This window comes from Schistocerca piceifrons, chromosome 8 (genome assembly GCF_021461385.2).
Source record: "Schistocerca piceifrons isolate TAMUIC-IGC-003096 chromosome 8, iqSchPice1.1, whole genome shotgun sequence".
NCBI classification, from domain to species: domain Eukaryota; kingdom Metazoa; phylum Arthropoda; class Insecta; order Orthoptera; family Acrididae; genus Schistocerca; species Schistocerca piceifrons.
Window position 1 is genome coordinate 199,364,151 of NC_060145.1, and position 25,143 is coordinate 199,389,293.

The window sequence follows — 25,143 nt, forward strand, 5'->3', positions numbered from 1 at the left end:
CACGCCGAGAGTTTCTGCTGCTTGTCTTCGCGCTTGCCAAAGCTTACCTCGGCCAGCAAGGGCTACGAAACTATCACCAATTGAGCACATTTGGCACATTATGGGATCTTGACGATCTAAAGCGCCAATTGGACAGAATCTGGCATGACTTGCTCAGGAGCCAATCTAACAACTCTGTTGATCAGTATCAAGCCAAATAACTGTTTGCACAAGGGACAGAGGTTGACTAACGAGTTACTGACTTGCTCAATTTGTGAAGCTCGTCCTCTTTAACAAATCATCCAGTTTTTCCGATATTTTAGTAATTTGTTTGTACATGTACATCACATTTACCAATTTCCGACCCATTCGGATAATTCCTTCATGGTGCGCCGTTCTTTTTTGTCATAGAGTGTACTTGTCTGTCTACTCGGGAGTGCTAGTCGTGCGGGGCCGTTTAAGATTCTGTATGGAGTAGAGAATGGCTTTTCTGCATCCATCGATTCCATATTCTCGTAACAGTCTTGGGATCTCGACTAACACGAACTGCAGTTTGTGGGGCGATAAATCACAAGGTGTATAGGGGACGATCCTCCGATAACGAACTACGACACCCGCTAGTAGGCGTTTCTCGTATTATACGCAGCATAACTCAATGTTCCCACAAACAAATAACAATCAAATGCATTGTCTGATTGAGGAACCTGTTGCCAAATTTTGTGTTACGTACAGTACGTAGCCGGTCTTACTCCTATCTACTTTCTGCAGTTGCGATGAAACAAATACACAGACAGAAAAAAAGTTGTGCGCCTTAAAGCTAACTAACCTAAGGATATCACACACATCCATGCCCGAGGCAGGATTCGAACCTGCGACCATAGCAGCAGCGCGGTTCCAGACTGAAGCGCCTAGAACCACTCTGCCACAGCGGCCGGCCATGTGGCATTATCTACAGGGAAGACCATTGTGTTCGGCGTATACCTGTTCGGCGTATATGGTTCCGGAGCATCGTACTACATCTGCAGGAGCAATTTCAGCTGCAATTGGCACCACAATGACAACGAACTGTTACAAATCGGTTATTTCAAGGATAGCTGCAAGACAGACCCCATGTATAGTGTGCAGTCCACTGACCTCAAACCACCGCCATTTGCGTCTTCAGTGATTCAAGTGAGATCTCATTGGAGGGCATGGTGCACATTGGTTGTGTTTTCTCATGGAAGCTGGTTGTGCGTCGGTGCCAGTGACGGCCGCATGTTAGTTAGAAGGAGGCCATCTGAGGGCCAGCAACCAACCTGTCTGTGTGCTAGACTCTCTGGACATAGACCTGGAGATATGGTCTGGGATGCGATTTCATATGAGAGCAGTCGCACCCTCGTGGTTCGCCGACGCACCTCCGTCTTGTTTCCTTGCCATACTCGACCACCGATTTGTCTCCAATACAGCACATATGGGGCACCATCGGATGGCAACTCCAACGTCAACCACAAACAGCATTTTGGAACACGTATTATGTTAGAGTTTCTGGAGACTATAAATATACTCTGTAGGAATCAGCATGGGTTTCGAAAAAGACGATCGTGTGAAACCCAGCTCGCGCTATTCGTCCACGAGACTCAGAGAGCCATAGACACCGGTTCCCAGGTAGATGCCGTGTTTCTTGACTTCCGCAAGGCGTTTGATACAGTTCCCCACAGTCGTTTAATGAACAAAGTAAGAGCATATGGACTATCAGACCAACTGTGTGATTGGATTGAAGAGTTCCAAGCTAACAGAACGCAGCATGTCATTCTCAATGGAGAGAAGTCTTCCGAAGTAAGAGTGTTTTCAGGTGTGCCGCAGGGGAGTGTCATAGGACCGTTGCTATTCACAATACACACAAATGACCTTGTGGATGACATCGGAAGTTCACTGAGGCTTTTTGCAGATGATGCTGTGGTGTATCGAGAGGTTGTAACAATGGAAAATTGTACTGAAATGCAGGAGGATCTGCAGCGAATTGACGCATGGTGGAGGGAATGGCAATTGAATCTCAATGTAGACAAGTGTAATGTGCTGCGAATACATAGAAAGATAGTTCCCTTATCATTTAGTTACAATATAGCAGGCCAGCAACTGGAAGCAGTTAATTCCATAAATTATCTGGGAGTACGCATTAGGAGTGATTTAAAATGGAATGATCATATAAAGTTGATCGTCGGTAAAGCAGATGCCAGACTGAGATTCATTGGAAGAATCCTAAGGAAATGCAATCCGAAAACAAAGGAAGTAGATTACAGTACGCTTGTTCGCCCACTGGTTGAATACAGTTCAGCAGTGTGGGATCCGTACCAGGTAGGGTTGATAGAAGAGATAGAGAAGATCCAACGGAGAGCAGCGCACTTCGTTACAGGATCATTTAGTAACCGCGAAAGCGTTACGGAGATGATAGATAAACTCCAGTGGAAGACACTGCAAGAGAGACGCTCAGTAGTTCGGTACGGGCTTTTGTTAAAGTTTCGAGAACATACCTTCACCGAAGAGTCAAGCAGTATATTGCTCCTTCCTACGTATATCTCGCGAAGAGACCATGAGGATAAAATCAGAGAGATTAGAGCCCACATAGAAGCATACCGACAATCCTTCTTTCCCCGAACAAACGAGACTGGAATTGAAGGGAGAACCGATAGAGGTACTCAAGGTACCCTCCACCACACACCGTCAGGTGGCTTGCGGAGAATGGATGTAGATGTAGATGTAGAAACTGTCCCTACATTGACTGATTCATAGCGACAGGCATGGGACTCAATCCCACGAACTGACATCCGGCTCCCATAGAACATAATGCATGCACGTTTGCATGCTTGCATTCAACACCGCTTACTAATGTACCAGCATTTCACATTTACAGTGGCTTGTCTCGAGCTTACATTAATACATTATTTACAGTGTTAATGACGGAAATACGAGGGTGAGTCGAATGAAAACCTTAAATGTTTTTTTAATTATTATTTATTGTGCAGAAGTGGTACAAAGCTGTATCACTTTTCAACATAACCTCCGCCACGCTCAATGCAAGTCCTCCAGCGCTTACAAAGTGCATAAATTCCTTTAGAAAAAAAATTCTTTTGGTAGTCCACGCAACCACTCACGCACCGCATGGTGCACCTCTTCATCAGAACTGAACTTCTTTCCTCCCATTGCGTCTTTGAGTGGTCCAAACATATGGAAATCACTTGGGGAAAGGTCTGGTGAGTATGGTGGATGAGGAAGTCACTCAAAATGCAGGTCTGTGATTGTTGCAACTGTTGTACGCGCAGTGTGGGGCCTTGCATTGTCATGTTGCAAAAGGACACCAGCTGACTGCAATCCACGTCGCTTTGATTTGATTGCAGGTCGCAGATTATTTTTAGGAGATCTGTGTGTGATGCATGGTGACAGTGGGCCCTCTAGGCATTTAATGCTCCACAATGACGCCTTTTTCGCCTAAAAAGGAGTCAGCATTACCTTCCCTCCTGGTGGTTCTGTTCGAAACTTCTTTGGTTTTGGTGATGAGGAATGGCACCATTCCTTGCTCGCTCTCTTCGTTTCCGGTTGGTGGAAGTGAACCCAGGTTTCGTCCCCAGTAACGATTCTTGCAAGGAAGCTATCACCTTCTCGTTCAAAGCGCCGAAGAAGTTCTTCAGAAGCATCAACACGTCGTTCTCTCATTTCAGGAGTCAGCTGCAGTGGCACCCATCTTACAGACACTTTGTGAAACTGGAGCACATCATGCACAATGTGGTGTGCTGACCCATGACTAATCTGTAAACATGCTACAATGTCATTCAGTGTTACTCGGCGGTTTTCCTTCACTATGGCTTCAACTGCTGCAATGTTCTGTAGAGTCACAACTCGTTGTACCTGACCTGGACGAGGAACTTCTTCCACTGAAGTCACACTATTTGCGAACTCCCTGCTCCATTCGTAGACTTGCTGCTGTGACAAACATGCATCACCGTACTGAACCTTCATTCGTCGATGAATTTCAATAGGTTTCACACCTTCACTACACAAAAGCCGAATAACATAACTCTGTTCTTCCCTGGTTCAAGTCGCAAGTAGGTGGCCATCTTTATACCGATACTGCGACGGTATGTGTGCTGTGCTGCCGCCTACAGGCCATTTTGCACGCTGTTTGTAGCACGCTCACCAACTTACAGGATAAGGGCGCGAAAATTCGATTTGTTATTACAGATTTAAGGTTTTCATTTAACTCACTCTCGTATGTTACGTAGACAAATGTATTCCTGAAATTTCATTACTCCATATTAATTAATTTTTGGTTTTGCGTTTTTTTTTCTGTCAGTGTAATCATTCGCACTTTGAGGCATCTATTGCACTTCATGCCAGTCTGACGTTTCACGCCGCCATCATGGTATTGCAATTTTGTAGGCTAGTACTGTAAGGAAAACTGTTGACTGAATGAAAATCCTAAATCAGCAATTACTGCCTTAAGAGACCGACCCGATAAATTCGGAAATTATATGTTACGTATTTGATCACTTTTAACTTCTGCGTCTTATTACTCGTTATCATGCAGCTGTTTCGCGTGAGATATTTATCTGTTGGATTCATGAGATGTTTGAAAAGGAGCTAGAAAGAGTCAGAGAAACGAAATTGATCGGAACGTTAAGTTTCCAGCCGCCTCAACTCGAACTGTAAGCCAGCTGGTTTCATTTGAATCGTGTTTGATCGAGGCGTTTCTCTGTGTAGAATGGAATGACACGGCTGTCAACAGACCTCATTACGCGACAAGCAATGAATGATGGTCAGGACCTTTGTCGCTAACGCGGGGAGTGAACACGTGTGAGCGTGACGAAGCGTGTTTGTTCGGAAGGGCGAGAGGCACCATAACCTTCTCCACCACTGTACGGAGCCTGGATACTTAGGACAGGCCTATGGCCTATGGCCTAGACCACGATAAAAGAAGAATAGGAACTTCTGGGCAGCAGAGAGAGAAGAGCTGGAGCATTGTAGTTCTTTATCATCGGACAAAAAATTCTTGGATTAAAATTGCGACCTTTCCGCAGTTCGTGTTGGAGTTAGGGAATACGGCACTTACGTCGTTCTCAGCCACAGCCGACTCGTTTGTAGCGCATGTAGTAGTGCATTTGGTAAATATAGCAACTGCAGGAATGTTCAACTGGACAATATCTTTGTCCTCGATTCCCTACTCCAAGATTCAATATTTGGAAGCTACTGGTTTGTAGGACATCAGTCTTTAGTTTAAAGGAAGAAAAACGACTCTTACTTGAAATCCAACATGGTTAATGTGTTGCCAACCTAAAATTTCTTAAGAAATTATGTAATAGAAGGCGATTGTAGTTCGTAAGAGAAGTCATCCCCAACTGCCTCTTCTGTCGAAAGCAGTTCTATTTAAAACAGCTCTATAAACACCACAACCACTTTTAAACATAAATAAATAGAATAGAGTTTTAAATTGTGTCCTTTGCAGAAAACCATTTATTTTCATATGGAGTAACTATTTATAGATATTTGATTTGTTTCAAGCATGTATGATGCACGTTCATGAGCTAATAAATTTTTAATGTCGTTATATTAATTGATTCATCGTTAATGAAAATACGGCCATCTACTTGCCTGCTGCCTGACGCGAGGTGGTTTGAAACCCTGCGTTGTCTGCAATAACACCATCACTATGGCATGTGGAGCAACCCGAAAAATTCAAAACGACCTATGCAAATCTCGGTGTACATGTATGATGGATTACTTTACTGATGTAGTTCCATACAAAGCCTTTTGCGACACTATGGACTATGTATAATCCTATATTACAACAAGTGTTGGTTGTAAAGGGTTTACCACCCTGCTGGAGCAAATGTAATCTCGATGTATTGATTACTTGCTAGAACGACAATTCACAGGCGCTGCCTGACACATAAAATATCATTACCCATGTCAAAAGAGAGGTGCAATAGAGTCGCAGGTCAGAGAAGTCTCTGCCGCAGCTACAGTCGCTCGCTGCTACAGTGTAGTTGTAGTCTGTCGCTGGTACAGCGCAGTTTACAATTAGTAGTTGTTAAAGTCGCAGTGCAGAACAAGTTGTAAAATTATTCTCATGCTCCAGCAATTAACCATTAATCCCAAAGCAATGCATTGCTAGTCCATAAAACAAAAATATACGTACTATATATTCCAAAATTCCGTTCTTGTCTTATGTATGGATTTCATTGCCTATGTGTATCATTAGGCTAGGCACATTGATCACTAGATTAAATGTCATATATTTTAGGTATCTATCATGTCACTTACACAATATTATATGCACTTACTAGCAGCTAAATGTTACATGTAAGAACACCTATTTCTGGATAATTATTTATATATAATTTGTATCAGTTAATGAAATTCTGAAAGGCCACTGAGTGCCAACACTTCTCCAGCTAATTTAATGTTTTAATTTTACTGTTTGGCCATTGAACGCCACAACATTTTGTAAAATTGTCATGGAAAGCTTTCTAGAAGCCACATAAATGAGTAACATAAAAGATCTTTTCTTGATATACTAATTACGTCAAAGCAAGTATATATCTATGTAAAACCGCTAATGAAGCGCTCATGTGAGCTTAACTTACATTTGTTATGGGACAGAAACTCAGCTTGTACTTCGTAACTATGGATTGATGTCAATAACGTAATTTTCACAAAATGTTATAATACTAACTGTATACATCAACTTCTGACCCAGTTACCACCAATTAATGAGACTTACCTATATCTTGCCCATCCTTGCATCCTTGCACTAATTCTGCGTTGATGCATAAAACAATGGATTCTACAAGAAGTGGTGTTGACATATCAAGCTGTTCAGCACACTGACCAACGGACCAATGGACCTGCTGCTTGGTGTACCTAATGTACTACCAAAAGGGCAACATATAATATTAATACATTTCAGTGTCTTGGCTACACTGATTAATACTTCGGAAAAGAGACCTTCAGATTGTCACACCTGGTGTTGTGCTTCTGTAAAATGATACGGACTTTTCAGTGCGGCTAAGTGCAACCCACTGTGCTACAACCATGGTGCTATCCTTTACATTCCTCACCTTCTTATAAAAGATACTAAATACTTATACTAAACAATAATTTGCATTGACAGTGCATGTGCACTTTATCTGATTCTTAATATTCATAACTACCTTTGTATGTTCAGTATTTATATAATTTGTCAGTGATTCTATATACTCTGTAACTATGTAAAACATATGTACATTAATTACCAAAACTCATTTTGTAGACTTAGTAAACTAAATATTTCATATTTATTTGCAATAGAAAAATTTGTTGCTCATGGCAAGTCCAATTGGCTCACCATTGCTGCCAAATTTTTACCCCCCAGTGGAGGGTTATGTAAGGAGTTCACCACCCTGCCGGAGCAAATATAATCTCGATGTATTGCTCACTTGCTAGAACGATAATTCACAGGCACTGCCTGAGACATAAAATATCTTTACCCCTGTCAAAAGAGAGCTGTACTATAGTCGCAGGTCAGAGCAGTCTCTGCAGCAGTTGCAGTCGCTCGCTGCTACAGTGTACTTATAGTCTGTCGCTGGTACATCGCAGTTTACAGTTAGTAGTTGTTAAAGTCGCAGTGCAGAACAAATTGTAATATTTTATTATGTAGAACTGAACAATAATTGTGATCAGCCGCAGAGCTAAATCATACCATGAAATGAGATGACTATGAACAAATGAATAATTGTTAATATAATGAAAAATCAACAGTGTATTTAAGTCAACCAACTATTGTAAGGTAAATTTTATTATTTTTATTGGCATGCGCGTAGTTAAGTCACTTGTCTGAGATGTTAATAAGAATTTGTTTCAATCTTTCCTTTTGTGAATTGCTAGCACCAGTTGATCCAGATTTGTACTATATTCAATTTTCCCGTGTAATGGATTGTAGATCTTTATCGATAAAGTAAAAAAAAATCGGAATAGAATTGTTTTTACCAGTCAACTGTTGTTATTGTGTTCTTCAGTCCAGAAACTGGTTTGATGCAGCTCTCCATGCTACTCTATCCTGTGCAAGCTTCTTCATCTACCAGTACGTGCTGCAACCTACATCTCTCTGAATCTGTTTAGTGTATTCATCCCTTGTTCTCCATCTACGATTTTTACCCTCCACGCTGCCCTCCAATACTAAATTGGTGATCCCTTGATGCCTCAGAATATGCTCTACCAGCCGATCCCTTCTTCTAGTTAATTTGTGCCATAAATTTCTCTTCTCTCCACTTCTATTCAATACCTCCTCATTAGTTATGTGATCTACCCATCTAATCTTCAGCATTCTTCTGTAGCACCACATTTCGAAAGCTTCTATTCTCTTCCCCCCCCCATGAACCATGGACCTTGCCGTTGGTGGGGAGGCTTGCGTGCCTCAGCGATACAGATAGCCGTACCGTAGGTGCAACCACAACGGAGGGGTATCTGTTGAGAGGCCAGACAAACGTGTGGTTCCTGAAGAGGGGCAGCAGCCTTTTCAGTAGTTGCAAGGGCAACAGTCTGGATGATTGACTGATCTGGCCTTGTAATAATAACCAAAACGGCCTTGCTGTGCTGGTACTGCGAACGGCTGAAAGCAAGGGGAAACTACAGCCGTAATTTTTCCCGAGGGCATGCAGCTTTAGTGTATGATTACATGATGATGGCGTCCTCTTGGGTAAAATATTCCGGAGGTAAAATAGTCCCCCATTCGGATCTCCGGGCGGGGACTACTCAAGAGGATGTCGTTATCAGGAGAAAGAAAACTGGCGTTCTACGGATCGGAGCGTGGAATGTCAGATCCCTTAATCGGGCAGGTAGGTTAGAAAATTTAAAAAGGGAAATGGATAGGTTGAAGTTAGACATAGTGGGAATTAGTGAAGTTCGGTGGCAGGAGGAACAAGACTTCTGGTCAGGTGACTACAGGGTTATAAACACAAAATCAAATAGGGGTAATGCAGGAGTAGGTTTAATAATGAATAGGAAAATAGGAATGCGGGTAAGCTACTACAAACAGCATAGTGAACGCATTATTGTGGCCAAGATAGATACGAAGCCCACGCCTACTACAGTAGTACAAGTTTATATGCCAACTAGCTCTGCAGATGACGAAGAAATTGAAGAAATGTATGATGAAATAAAGGAAATTATTCAGATTGTGAAGGGAGACGAAAATTTAATAGTCATGGGTGACTGGAATTCGAGTGTAGGAAAACGGAGAGAAGGAAACATAGTAGGTGAATATGGATTGGGGGACAGAAATGAAAGAGGAAGCCGCCTGGTCGAATTTTGCACAGAGCACAACATAATCATAACTAACACTTGGTTTAAGAATCATGAAAGAAGGTTGTATACATGGAAGAACCCTGGCGATACTAAAAGGTATCAGATAGATTATATAATGGTAAGACAGAGATTTAGGAACCAGGTTTTAAATTGTAAGACATTTCCAGGGGCAGATGTGGACTCTGACCACAATCTATTGGTTATGACCTGTAGATTAAAACTGAAGAAACTGCAAAAAGGTGGGAATTTAAGGAGATGGGACCTGGATAAACTAAAAGAACCAGAGGTTGTACAGAGATTCAGGGAGAGCATAAGGGAGCAACTGACAGGAATGGGGGAAATAAATACAGTAGAAGAAGAATGGGTAGCTTTGAGGGATGAAGTAGTGAAGGCAGCAGAGGATCAAGTAGGTACAAAGACGAGGGCTAGTAGAAATCCTTGGGTAACAGAAGAAATATTGAATTTAATTGATGAAAGGAGAAAATATAAAAATGCAGTAAGTGAAACAGGCAAAAAGGAATACAAACGTCTCAAAAATGAGATCGACAGGAAGTGCAAAATGGCTAAGCAGGGATGGCTAGAGGACAAATGTAAGGATGTAGAGGCCTATCTCACTAGGGGTAAGATAGATACCGCCTACAGGAAAATTAAAGAGACCTTTGGAGATAAGAGAACGACTTGTATGAATATCAAGAGCTCAGATGGAAACCCAGTTCTAAGCAAAGAAGGGAAAGCAGAAAGGTGGAAGGAGTATATAGAGGGTCTATACAAGGGCGATGTACTTGAGGAAAATATTATGGAAATGGAAGAGGATGTAGATGAAGATGAAATGGGAGATATGATACTGCGTGAAGAGTTTGACAGAGCACTGAAAGACCTGAGTCGAAACAAGGCTCCCGGAGTAGACAATATTCCATTGGAACTACTGACGGCCGTGGGAGAGCCAGTCCTGACAAAACTCTACCATCTGGTGAGCAAGATGTATGAAACAGGCGAAATACCCTCAGACTTCAAGAAGAATATAATAATTCCAATCCCAAAGAAAGCAGGTGTTGACAGATGTGAAAATTACCGAACTATCAGCTTAATAAGTCACAGCTGCAAAATACTAACACGAATTCTTTACAGACGAATGGAAAAACTAGTAGAAGCCAACCTCGGGGAAGATCAGTTTGGATTCCGTAGAAACACTGGAACACGTGAGGCAATACTGACCTTACGACTTATCTTAGAAGAAAGATTAAGGAAAGGCAAACCTACGTTTCTAGCATTTGTAGACTTAGAGAAAGCTTTTGACAATGTTGACTGGAATACTCTCTTTCAAATTCTAAAGGTGGCAGGAGTAAAATACAGGGAGCGAAAGGCTATTTACAATTTGTACAGAAACCAGATGGCAGTTATAAGAGTCGAGGGACATGAAAGGGAAGCAGTGGTTGGGAAGGGAGTAAGACAGGGTTGTAGCCTCTCCCCGATGTTATTCAATCTGTATATTGAGCAAGCAGTAAAGGAAACAAAAGAAAAATTCGGAGTAAGTATTAAAATTCATGGAGAAGAAATAAAAACTTTGAGGTTCGCCGATGACATTGTAATTCTGTCAGAGACAGCAAAGGACTTGGAAGAGCAGTTGAATGGAATGGACAGTGTCTTGAAAGGAGGATATAAGATGAACATCAACAAAAGCAAAACAAGGATAATGGAATGTAGTCTAATTAAGTCGGGTGATGCTGAGGGAATTAGATTAGGAAATGAGGCACTTAAAGTAGTAAAGGAGTTTTGCTATTTGGGGAGCAAAATAACTGATGATGGTCGAAGTAGAGAGGATATAAAATGTAGGCTGGCAATGGCAAGGAAAGCGTTTCTGAAGAAGAGAAATTTGTTAACATCCAGTATAGATTTAAGTGTCAGGAAGTCATTTCTGAAAGTATTCGTATGGAGTGTAGCCATGTATGGAAGTGAAACATGGACGATAAATAGTTTGGACAAGAAGAGAATAGAAGCTTTCGAAATGTGGTGCTACAGAAGAATGCTGAAGATTAGATGGGTAGATCACATAACTAATGAGGAAGTATTGAATAGGATTGGGGAGAAGAGAAGTTTGTGGCACAACTTGACCAGAAGAAGGGATCGGTTGGTAGGACATGTTCTGAGGCATCAAGGGATCACCAATTTAGTATTGGAGGGCAGCGTGGAGGGTAAAAATCGTAGAGGGAGACCAAGAGATGAATACACTAAGCAGATTCAGAAGGATGTAGGTTGCAGTAGGTACTGGGAGATGAAAAAGCTTGCACAGGATAGAGTAGCATGGAGAGCTGCATCAAACCAGTCTCAGAACTGAAGACCACAACAACAACAACACTATTCTCTTCTTGTCTAAATTATTTATCGTCCACGTTTCACTTCCATACATGGCTACACTCCATACAAATACTTTCAGAAACGACTTCCTGACACTTAAATCTATACTCGATGTTAACAGATTTCTCTTCTTCAGAAACGCCATTGCCAGTTTACATTTTATATCCTCTCTACTTCGACCATCATCAGTTATTTTGTTCCCCAAATAGCAAAACTCCTTTACTAGTTTTAGCGTCTCATTTCCTAATCTAATTCCCGCAGCATTACCAGATTTAATTCGACTACATTCCATTATCCTCGTTTTGCTTTTGTTCATGTTCATCTTATATCCTCCCTACAAGGCACTGTTCATTCCGTTCAGCTGCTCTTCCAGGTCCTTTGCTGTCTCTGACAGAATTACAATGTCATCGGCGAACCTTAAGGTTTTTTTTCTTCTCCATGGATTTTAATTCCTACTCCGAATTTTTCTTTTGTTTCCTTTTCTGCTTGCTCAATATACAGATTGAATAACATTGGCGATAGGCTTCTAGCCTGTCTCACTTCTTTCCCAACCACTGCATCCCTTTCATGACCCTCGACTCTTATAACTGCCATCTGGTGTCTGTAAAAATTGTAAATAGCCTTTCGCTCCCTGTATTTTACCCCCGCCACCTTCAGAATTTGAAAGAGAGTATTCCAGTCAACATTTTCAAAAGCTTTCTCTAAGTCTAAAAATACTAGAAACGTAGGTTTGTCTTTCCTTAATCTATTTTCTAAGATAAGCCGTAGGATCAGAATTGCCGCACGCGTTGCAACATTTCTACAGAATCCAAACTGATCTTCCCCGAGGTCGGCTTCTACCAGTTTTTCGTTTCATCTGTAAAGAATTCGTGTTAGTATTTTGCAGCCGTAGCTTATTAAACTGATAGTTCGGTAATTTTCACATCTGCCAACACCTGCTATCTTTGGGATTGGAATTATTATATTCTTCTTGAAGTCTGAGGGGATTTCGCCTGTCTCATACGTCTTGCTCACTAGATGGTAGAGTTTTGTTAGGCCTGGCTCTCCCAAGGCCGTCAGTAGTTCTAATGGAATGTTGTCTACTCCCAGGGCCTTGTTTCGACTTAGGTTTTTCAGTGCTTCGTCAAACTCTTCACGCAGTACCGTATCTTCTATTTCAGCTTCATCTACATTCTCTTCCATTTTTAATATTGTCGCCAAGAACATCGCCCTTGTATAGACCCTCTATATACTCCTTCCACCTTTCTGCTTTCCCTTCTTTGCTTAGAACTGGGTTTCCACCTGAGCTCTTGACATTCAAGCAAGTGGTTCTCTTTTCTCGAAAGGTCTCTTTAATGTTCCTGTAGGCAGTATCTATCTTACCCCTAGCGATATGCGCCTCTACATCCTTACATTTGTCCTCTAGCCATCCCTGCTTATCCATTTTGCACTTCCTGTCGATCTCATTTTAGAGACGTTTGTATTCCTTTTTGCCTGCTTCATTTAGTGCATTTTTGTATTTTCTCCTTTCATCAATTAAAATCAATATTTCTTCTGTTACCCAAGGATTTCTATTAGCCCTCGTCTTTTTACCTAATTGAACCTCTGCTACCTTCACTACGTCATCTCTCAAAGCTACACATTATTCTTCTATTGTATTTCTTTCCCCACTCTTGTCAATCGTTCCCTAATGCTCTCCCTGAAGTTCTCTACAACCTCTCGTTCTTTCATTTTATCCAGGTCCCATCACCTTAACTTCCCACCTTTTTGCAGTTTCTTCAGTTTTAATCTACAGTTCATAACCAATAGATTGTGGTCAGAGTCCACATCTGCCCCTGGAAATGTCTTACAAATTAAAACCTGGTTCCGGAATCTCTGTCTTAGCATTATATAATCGATCTGAGACCTTTCAGTATTTCCAGGCTTCTTTCACGTGTACAACCTTCGTTCATGGTTCTTGAACCAAGTGTTAGCTATGATTAAGTTATGCTCTGTGCAGAATTCTACCAGACGGCTTCCTCTTTCATTCCTTACTCCCATTCCATATTCACCTACTACGTTTCCTTCTCTTTCTTTTTCTACTATCGAATTCCAGCCACCCATGACTACTAAATTTTCGTCTCCCTTCACTATTGAATAATTTCTTTTATCTTATCATACGTTTCATCAATCTCTTCGTCATCTGTGGAGCTAGTTGGCATATAAATCTCATATCTTGACCACAACAATGCGTTTATGCTGTTTGTAGTAGCTTACCCGGATTCCTATTTTCCTATTTTCCTGTTCATTATTAAACCTACTCCTGCATTACCCCTATTTGATTTTGTATTTATAACGCTGTATTCACCTGACCAGAAGTCTTGTTCTTCCTGTCACCGAACTTCACTAATTCCCACTATATCTAACTTTAACCTATCCATTTCCCTTTTTAAATTTTCTAACCTACCTGCCCGATAAGGGATCTAACATTCCACGCTCCGATCCGTAGAACGTTAGTTTTCTTTCTCCTGATAACAACGTCCTCCTGAGTAGTCCCCGCCGGAGATCCGAATGGAAGACTGTTTTACCTCCGGAATATTTTACCCAAGAGGACGCCATCATCTTTTAACCATACAGTAAAGCTGCATGCCCTCAGGAAAAATTACGACTGTTGTTTCCCCTTGCTTTCAGCCGTTCGCAGTAACAGCACAGCAAGGCCATTTCGGTTAGTGTTACAAGACCAGATCAGTCAATCATCCAGACTGTTGCCCCTGCAACTACTGAAAAGGCTGCTGCCCCTTTTCAGGAACCACACATTTGTCTAGCCTCTCAACAGATACCCCTCCATTGTGGTTGCACGTATGGCACGGCTATCTGTATCGCTGAGGCACGCAAGCCTCCCCACCAACAGCAAGGTCCATGGTTCATGGGGATGGGCCACTCAACTGAAGTAAAATTTCCCCTTAAGTCATTGCTAGTCCCGATCCAGTCATTTATCTAAAAATATTCCAGAATTTTTGTCAGTTCATAGTCATTTGCTCTTTAGTAAACAGACGACCAGCTGTGCATCTGTGTCACTAAGTGAAGTCAATTTTTCTAGTAATTCAGATCTCAGACAAATGTTATTCATTATTAGTAGACAGGCCTGCATTGCACTAAGATGTACCATTTAAGAGCAGATAGCTTATATAAACAGCGTTATCCGGCGACACCATCATGAGGTAAGAAGTTTTCAGTTTATTTCTCACGGACAGATTCAGATTTATTTCACAGGGCCATGGCGTAGGGCTGCTTACATCAAAATTTATCAGTTTTTCATGAGTTAGGATTTATCAGTTTTCATAGTCAGAATTTAATTGTCCAAATTTAATTATTTTTATTTTCTGTCCGGGAGGGTTACACATCATTACTTTTTTTTTATTTATACGGGAAGGATACATGGTGTAATTAGAAACGAAGATAAAGCAGAGAACTAAACTAGTGTAAGGAATCTCTCCACGTGGCCAAATGTATTTAGTGTGTCTGTTACCAAACATAGCAGAAAATTACAAGTAAAACTGTGTTGTGATTCTTATTACGTTTAAAACACGCGAAATGACGTAGAGGCCGCTGAGACAAGTAATTTAATGTAAGACACATGGGGCCGGAGATGTAGGGAAATACCGCAAAAGTGGTTCAAATGGTTCTGAGCACTGTGGGACTTAACATCTGAGGTCATCAGTCCCCTAGAACTTAGAACTACTTAAACCTAACTAATCTAAGGACATCACACACATCCATGCCCGAGGCAGGATTCAAACCTGCAACCGTAACGGTCTCGGACTTCCAGACTGAAGCGCCTAGAACCGCTCGGCCACTCCGGCCGGCCCCCAAAAGTGGATGCCAAATGTTGAACATGACGTCACCATATGTCGAACGCCTCCGCACTGGCAGCGGTTGGGCTTGTCGATCCTACACTCGCCGGTAGCGGGCAGTGCTGCACGTTGCTGCACAACGGCGCGAATTTCGAACCCTTTTTGTAATTGGGATGGGGAATTGTCATCGCTTAGAAACGTAGGAGTGTCTTGAATGTAGCCGAGGAAAAGATGTTCTCATTTTGTGTTTGTTTCCTTTTGTCCCTTTTTTTGTTTACAGACATTATTTAGTAAAGAAAATGTTGGTCCTTTACTGTTGTTGTTGTTGTCTTCAGTCCTGAGACTGGTTTGATGCAGCTCTCCGTGCTACTCTATCCTGTGCAAGCTTCTTCATCTCCCAGTACCTACTGCAACTTACATCTCTCTGAATCTGCTTAGTGTATTCATCTCTTGGTCGCCCTCTACGATCTACCCATCTAATCTTCAGCACTCTTCTGTAGCACCACATTTCGAAAGCTTCTATTCTGTTCTTGTCCAAACTATTGGTAACTACAAAATTCGGAAGCTTAGACTCATTTACTTGTGACACAATACGATAGGCATTTGTTGTACGGTACGTTTGGAATAAACCAGCGAATACAGCGAGCCCGGTAAATAAAATAATAAATCTTACCTGTATGTAAACAGATAAGAGTCTAACGCAATTAAAAAATACTCGCTGCCATACTCAGGACCCGAATCCTGAGTCTCACCCACGAAAGTTACGCGCGTAGGCCCGGAGCGAGACCGATCTGAATATTGGATTTGGAGTAGGATGATTAGGTGTGACAGATCGAGAGGCTCAACGGATGGACGTGTTGTGCGACTGCTCATCTGATGACGTCGCATGCTCAACATTTTGCATCCACTGTTGGGGTATTTCCCGATATTTGCGGCCCCGTGTGTCCCATATTAAATAATTCATTTTAGAGTCATCTAAGTCGCCTGGGAGGTTTTTAAATGTTAGTAATAATCGCCTCGTATCCTGTGGCTAATCTGAATTTAAGTGAAATATTGCATGAATGTAGATTATGAGAAGAAGATATTCCAATCTGCTGGAGGCAGTCAGCTGTCGACATTGTGCATCCAATCGATCTTTTACGTGTGAACGTCAGCTGATAAAAGTGGAATTAGGAATACGTCACACACTTTTGATAGTAATACTCCAGTCATTACGCTGCCCAAGCACTCATTACTGTCATTCGACAGCACTGATTAACTGTGTTACGAGTGACTGCACATTTCATATAATAGCACCAATTTCCATTTGGGCTCCGACGCTATACATTATCATAAAAGTACCTCATGACATGTACATTTATCGTTCGTAATTTCATTAGCTTCCTTCTTCACGTTTTAAAAAAGAGACAACACGAGCAAGAATTTTTCTTTTTAGTTGCTTCTTTTTTTTGCCTCTTAAAAGTAGATCTGTGTGCGACAGACGCTGTGAAGTTTGCACGGGGTTTGTATTTTCTTGTAATATTTACAGTAGCGCTGAAAAGGCTGTCTTATAGCCCGTTTATGTAAATGTTACGCTGAACACTTGAAGTCAAAATTTCTCACATTATTTTTACTCTCTGAACCCGAATTGTTAACAAATGATGATTCCTGTTGTAGTCATCTAACACGCACTAAAATAAAAAAAAGGACGACTCATCCCGAAGGAATTATCCGAATGGGATGGAAACTGGTAGATGTGACGTACATTTACAGCCAAACAAATCATTGCAATTTCAGCTGGATGAGGGAGATAGTCAGGTTGGTACCCCACCACAGTCCGGGGCGTCTCCAGACACAGACACGTCTGCGTCCTGGAATCTCATTGACTGAAGTAGAATTGTCTTCAGTGATGAGTCCCGCTTCGAACTGAGCCTCCTCGACGACCAGCGAAGACCATCTGGAGATGCCTCGGACACCAGTGGGATGTCTGACTGTCGTCCGTCATGTGGCCCGACAATCGGGAATGATGGTCTGGGGTGCCTTTTTTCATAGCAGAATCCCTTCGGTTGTCATCGACGGCACCCTTACAGCACTGCGGTACGTCGACGATATTCTACGTCCAGTTTTGTCGCCCTTCACGGCAAGCTGTCCCGGGCTTCCATTTCAGCACAATAATGTCTGCTCGTGCACCGGCGAGAGTTTCTGCTGCTTGTCTTCGTGTTTGTCAAAGCCTTCTCTGTCCAGCAAGGTGCTTGGGTCTCTCCCCAGTCGAGAACGTTTGGAGCATTAAGGACAGAGGTGGTCCAACACGTTAGTGAAAGGCTTAATTTGTAAAGACGACCGGACTGTGGTGGGGTACCAGCCTGACTATCTCCTATCATCCAATTTTTATGAAATTGTAGTAGTTTGTTTGTCTGCACATGTAAATCACATCTACCAATTTCATTCCCCTTCGGATAATACGTTAATGGTGTGGCGTTGTTATGGTCATATATATAGTACGTAAACTGTTCATTATTTCAAAAGCACTCGCCACAGCCATTAAGCGGTACGTTGACGATGTTATTCGCCTCCTTTGGTTGTCAATCATAACAGGCCACCCTGGGCTTACATTTCAGCAACATACACAGCGAGAGTTCCAACTGCTAGTTTTCGTTCCTGCCAAAAACCTACCTTGACCAGTAAGGCGGCCGGGTATCTCCAAAATTGAGAACGTTTCTAACATAATGGGCAGGGCCTTCTAACCATCTCGGGATTTTGACGATCTAACGCACCAGTTGGACAGAACTTAGCACGATATCCAAGAACTCTATCAACCAATGCCAAGTCGAATAACTGTTTCAATAAGGGTCAGAGGTAGGCCAACGCGTTACTGACGTGCTCACTATGCGAAGCTCTTTCTCTTGAATAAATCTTACAATTTTTCCGAAATTGTAATGTTTTCTTTATTCGTGCATGTACATCACGTCTACCAATTTCCGACCTATTCGGATAATTCCTTCGAAGAGTGACTTTTTTTTATTGTCTTAGTGTGCATTTCAATGAGTACCTTGAAAAATTTCCTGTCTTTTTAACACTGCCACTCTGTTCTCTTTTCCTAGTCGTCAGATAATAATGATAACAGCAAGCTGTTGCGCCTTTCTTCTAGCAGACATTCTGTTCTAGATTTCTAAACTTTACCTTCGAAATAATAGGGAGGGTGAGCTGAAAAGTAATGCCTCTGAATTTTTTATGTGAAAACTCTTAAAGCTTTTTAAAGGAAACTAAGTATATTAATACTCTACATTTCTATGCTTAGAGTCTACATATTATTTCTCAACATGGTCAGACTGGCGACGAACAGATTTCTCCCAACGAGAGACCACTTTGTTGAAGTCCTCGGAGGTGTTCTTTAAATTACGGAAACAGATGAGAATCGGATGGATCGAAGTCGGGACTGTGCGGAGTGTGATCGATGATGGTGAACCAAACACGCTGGATTGTTATAGACATCGCAGCTCTCATGTGTGATCTGGCATTGTCATGCTGAAATACAGTGTGCTCCATGTGTGGATGAACTCTTCAAACTGGAAACTAGATTACAGCATACTGGTTCTCACGCACTAATGTAGTTAAGTTACATACCACCGTGTTACACGCTGCAATTAGAAGCCCTCTAGTGGCAGAGGGCTGCAAATATGCAAACATGAAGAATAAAGATGTGGAATGTTAATAACGTTTGTTTTATTCAGAAAGCTTTAAGATCTTTCACATAAAAAGTTCGGAGGTATTTGTTTCCAGAAAGCCTTCTTAAAAGCGTGTGTTGTAACGTGAACAAGCGCTAGTTTGTGGAAAAGATTTAGTTCACTTTTCGTTTTGTAGACTAATACGAAGTCCTAGGCTTTCTTTATGGCACTTATTACTTTTTTCACCTGTGCCAGCGAGTTGTGTTTGTGGAAAATTCTGATCTGCACAGTTGTTTGGAATGGACGTTGAACTACAGACGTTGAACTATAAGTCCCCTTACATCTACATCATACTCCGCAAGCCACCTAATTGTGTGTGCAGGAGGGTACTTTCGGTACCACTATCTAATCTCTCCAACCCTTTTCCACTCGTCAATAGTGAGTGGGAAGAATGATTGTCGGTAAGCCTCTCTACTGGCTCTAATTTCTCGAATTAGATCTGGCTTGGTGAGTCAGTTCAGAGTTGGAAGACAAAGCGTGCCATTTCATCAGGACAATACTCGTAAAGCTTTGTGTGGTTCAGACCTGCCTCCGAGTTGATGATGGCGTTACCACACAGGTAGTTAACTGTTTTCAAATATTTTTTGAAGAGTATTGCCAACAATTTTTATTATATATTTTTACATCTTTTTCACTGATTATAATTTTTCCGTATGTATGTTCAAAAGCTGTTACAGTGTATTTAAATGTTAATACTATTAGTCACCAACATATGTGTTTGTATTTAATAACATCTTTGTGATATGATATCATCATGTAATATCATACTCATCATATTTTCATCATAAGCACTTATATGCCAATTTATATTATTATGCCTACCCTATTTTTACACTATTGGCTTCCAGATGTTAACATTTTTATTTTTTCATTATACTCTTTGTTCTTTTATGTAAATATTTATCCTGTTTCTATGTCTATAGTCGATGTTTTGTAAAATGTTGTAGTAGCTTTCAACACTGAGTTTATGAAGCAACACTAGCTACAGCTGTCCTTTGTTTTTCATAACTCACAGCTATGGCTGATTACATTTTGGTTTATGGAAAATTAGCTGATAGTCAGTTGTAAATGTTCTTTCACATATGATCCACTACCTCTTGAGTATGATACCATTTTTGTGCTTTTGATGTTCAGCAGTTCTGATGGGAGTGTGTTAATGACATTGTCATATTCATATGACACGATATGACACGTAAATAATTGACTGCCTGAGAAGAAAGTGAAGCACCCATAAGAACTGGTTGGATGTCAGTTTACTTTCGTATGTGCGCACACCATCGATGGGTATGTAAATACTTGCAATTCTCCGTGAAAGATAGGACGGTCACCAGAGTGCGTTGGTGTTGTTCGTATTACCTGCTGTTGTCAGGCCTGGTGGAGTGTATATGGGGCGCGAACTGGGTCAGATGTTGAGTGATTGCTGTGAAGGACACGGGGAGACCGGGTACTCATAAGAGACAGCGTTATCAGCCCCTGGCCGAGTTTGACAGGGGCACCATTGTGGTTCTCCACTCGGCTTGCTAGTCGAAGCTTACAGTGTCCCGGTTTGTTCGACTGCACGGGGGCGCGACGGCAGGAAAACTCATCATCAAGGTTCCGGTCGACCACCTCTGACCACCACTAGGGAGTATCATCGTTTTCCACAATAAGCACATCATAACCCCTTCACATTTTGACTGGCATCTGAGAACAAATAATGGACTGCCTGCAGTGCCCTGTGTCACCCCCGCAACGCTGGTGAGAGACAAGCAGCACCAGGGTAGGGAATTACAGTCCCAAGCATAGGCTGCTGTTAAACACCCCAAACAAAGGGCTGCGTTTGGAGAGGTGCCGTGACAATGAAGCTGATGAATGGCATCACACTGTGTTCAGCGATGCATCGCGGTTCTCCACTGCCCCGGATGAGGATCGTCGGCAAATACGTCGACGACAAGGGGAAGAAGACCTGTCCTTCCAATGTTTTGGAGAGGGACAGCGATGTTACTGCTGGCACCACGGTGTGAGGAGTCATTGGGTATGACTTCAGATCAAGACTGATAGTGATCGAGAGAACTCTGACGGCACAACAGTACGCCACGGACATCTTCATCTACATCTACATAGATACCCTGCAAGCCACCGTAGGTGCGTGGCGGAGGGTACCCTGTACCACTAATAGCCATTTCCTTTCCTGTTCCATTCGCAAACAGAGCGAGGGAAAAACGAATGTCTGTGTGCCTCCTATGAACCCTAATTTTTCCTATCTTATCTTCGTGGGCCTTACGCGCAATGTCTGTTGATGGCAGTAGCATCGTTCGGAGTTAGCTTCAAATGACAATTCTCTAAACATTCTCAACAGTGTTTCTCGAAAAGAACGTCGCCCTCTCTACAGGGATTCCCGAAGCGTAACACCGCATTGTTCAAACATACCGGTAATAAATATAGCAGTCCGCCTCTGAATTGCTTCGATGTTTTACTTCAATCCAACCTGTTACGGGTTCCAAACACTTGAGCAGTACTCAAGAATAGGTCGCACCAGCTTCCTATATGCGCTCATTTACAGTTGAACGACTCTTTCCTAAAATTCTCCCAATAAACCGATGGCGACAGTTCGCCTTCTCTGTCACAGTTCTCGCATGCTCATTCCATCTCATACAGCTTTGTAACGTTACGCCCAGATATTGACTGTGTAAGCAGGACACTAGTATCCAAACATTGCAGATTTCTTCTTCCTACTCATCCGCATTAATTTACATTTTTTTTTACATTTAGGGCTAGCTGCCATTCATCACACGTCATGTACTACCTCTCATTCATCAGTAACGTGGTGTCAGTTTTCAGCAGGACAATACTCGTCCACACATGGCACGTGTCTCTATGAATTGTCTGCGTGATGCTGAGGTATTCCACTTGCCAGATAGATCCCCACAACTGTCCCAAATAGAACATGTGCGACAACATCTCGGACGTCAACTGTGTCCTAGTGCCAGTACACACGATATCAGGACCAGTTACAATAGCTGTGGGCCAGCTTGCTTCAGGATACAACGACTTTATGACACACTTCCCAGCAGAATCAGTGCATGCTTCCAGGCCACACGGGGTGTAATTTCACACTGATAAGTAAGTTCATACCGTCAAAAATGTTCAAATGTGTGTGAATTCCTAAGGGACCAAACTGCTGAGGTCATCGGTCCCTAGACTTACACAGTACTTAAACTAACTTAAGCTAAGAACAACATACACACCCATTCCCGAGGGAGGACTCGAACCTCCGGCGGAAGGGGCCGCGCAATCCGTGACATGGCGCCTCAAACCACGCGGCTACTCCACGCGGCCATACTGTCAAGTTCTTTGTACATTTGAATCGATTTTTGATCACTGAAATAACTTCACATACCCTCTCAACCCGTGAAGTCTCGTGACGTTACCTCCTCCCCCTGTCGATGGTTCACACTTTATGTCGGGCAGTGCACATGAATTTTTGTAAGTATTAGATTATACTACTTCATGTACACTGAGATGACAAGTCGTGGGATAGTGATATGCACGTATACAAACAGCGGTAGTATCACGACACAAGGTATCGTTTGTACTCAGATGATTCATGTGAAAAGATTTCCGATGTGACTATGGTTGCACGACAGGAATTAACAAGTTTTGAATGCGGAATGGTTGTTGGAACTTGTCGTATGGGGCATTCCGTTTCGGAAATAGTTAGGAAATGCAATATTCCGATATCTAAAGTGTCAAGAGTGTGCCGAGAATACCAAATTTTAGGCGTTACCTCTCACCACAGACAACGCAGTCGCCGACAGCCTTCAGTTAACGACCGAGAGCAGCGGCGTTTGCGTAGAGTTCTCAGTGCTGACAGACAAGCATCATAACGTGAAATAACCGCAGAAATGAATGTGGGACGTAAGACGAACGTAACCGGTGCTGCGAAATCTGCGTCAATGGGCTATGGCAGCAGACGGCCTACATGACTGCCTTTGCTAACAGCACGACATCGCCTGCAGAACCTCTCCTGAGCTCGTGACCATACCGGTTGGATCGTAGACCACTGGAAAACCGCCCCAATCCCAGTTGGTAAGAGCTGATGGTAGGGTTCGAGTGAGGCGCAGGTGCCACGGAACCATTGGCCTAAGTTGTCAACAAAGCACTGTGCAAGCTAGTGGTGGCTCTGTTTACATGGAATGGACTGTATACTCTGGTCCAACAGGGCCCATCACTGACTCGAAATCGTTATGTTCGGCTGCCTTGGAGACCATTTGCAGCCATCCATGGACTTCATGTTCCCAAACAACGATGGAATTTTTACGGATGACAGTGTGGCATGTCACCGGAATAGTCGGTTGCGATTGTTTTGAGGAACAATCTGGACATGCGAATGATTTGGCCACCCAGATCACCCTATGTGAATCCTATCGAACATTTATGAGACATAATCGAGAGGCCAGTTCGTGCTCTGCATCCTGCACCGTCAACACTCTCGCAATTATGGACGGCTGTAGAAACAGCCTGGCTCACAATATTTCTGCCGGGAACTTCCAACGAGTTTTTGAGTGCTGCACTAAGCCTGTCAAAAGAAGATCCGACACGATATTAAGAGGTGAAGGGCTTATTTCAATAGTGGTACGAGTCCATTTTTGTTCACTTTGAGATAGAGAGTCCTAAAGTTAAATGAGCGCTGAAAAACCTCAGTTGAGATACCAGAAATATTCAAGCATATGGCTTCTTGCTAGAGATGAACCTTTCTTTCTGTTTGTTTGGATCATTAATTTCAGAAGCATTATAGGCAGAAAAGTGGAGGTAATGGACTTGTACAACTGTTGAAATAAGCCATTCAGGTATCCCATGACTTTGGTCACCTCAGTGGATAATTAATTTGTGGTTGTTTGCTGCTTTTTTGCGCTACGTACATATACTGTGAAGATGGCTATGAACGAAAACCGATACTGACCATGAAGGACATTTTGGCTGCTGCGTGTCGCATCATTCATAAAATCAGCTGTTTTTATTTGTTTTGTTAGCCTATCGGTATCAATTGCTCGTCTGTGAATGTTATTGTTCTGACATACTCACAGAGGATACGTTAACAAGTTGTCAGATTCTTTTGATGACCCTCATTTTTTACAAGAAACTATAAGATTCGACCCTTACTCGGAGAAAAGTGAGAGGCGAGTCTTGAGGGAGGAAGGTACGAATGCCAGACTTGCGAGGACTGGGGCGTTATCGTGCGTGCGCCTATAATGTAATGCAGCAGATAACGTATTAGTGCGTGCCCGCCGTTCCGGAGCGAGTGTGCGTGGCCGCTGCGCGTTCGTTAGCGACACCTGTCGCCGCCCGCCCCCACTCAGCGGACTTCAAACGGCGCCGCCGATCCTAGATAGGTCACGAATAATGAATAGTTTATTAGCGACTCCGCCGGCCGTCCCACGTTCTGGACGTCGCGTCGTCCCCCCTACTGTAGAAGATGCCCCGTCAGAAGTCGGCGACGCTTAATTTCACATCTGGAGAATCGTTTCTGGCCAAAGATTCTCCGCCGTAAAAGCTGTGTAAACCAGAAATACCGACACACCAGTGCAGCTGAAGGAAAGTGCCATCATCCCTTCAGAATACGGATCAGTTGCAGATCTCATTGCAATGGAATCTACGTTTTGCGAAATAAAGTTTTCTGCTGAGTACACTGTGGAGTGTCGTTCACCCCAGTCTCTATTTATTCGCTTTTAGCTTAGCGCCTGCTGCTTCGCTCACACAGAGTGTATGGTCTGCACAGATTTTCTTTTATTTTTCTTTAATCGAATTTTTATGTTGTTCTCAAAATACAATATCCTCTACAATTTTCATGCTGATTACAGTCATAGAGGCATGGTCTCTTCCGAATGTACTTCTGACTAAAAGGCGATTCTGGTAGTTAGAATCGGAGGTCTTTGTTATTCCTGCGCTTTGAGTTCTTGTGGTGATACACTATGTGAAGAATCCGGACACCTGGCTGA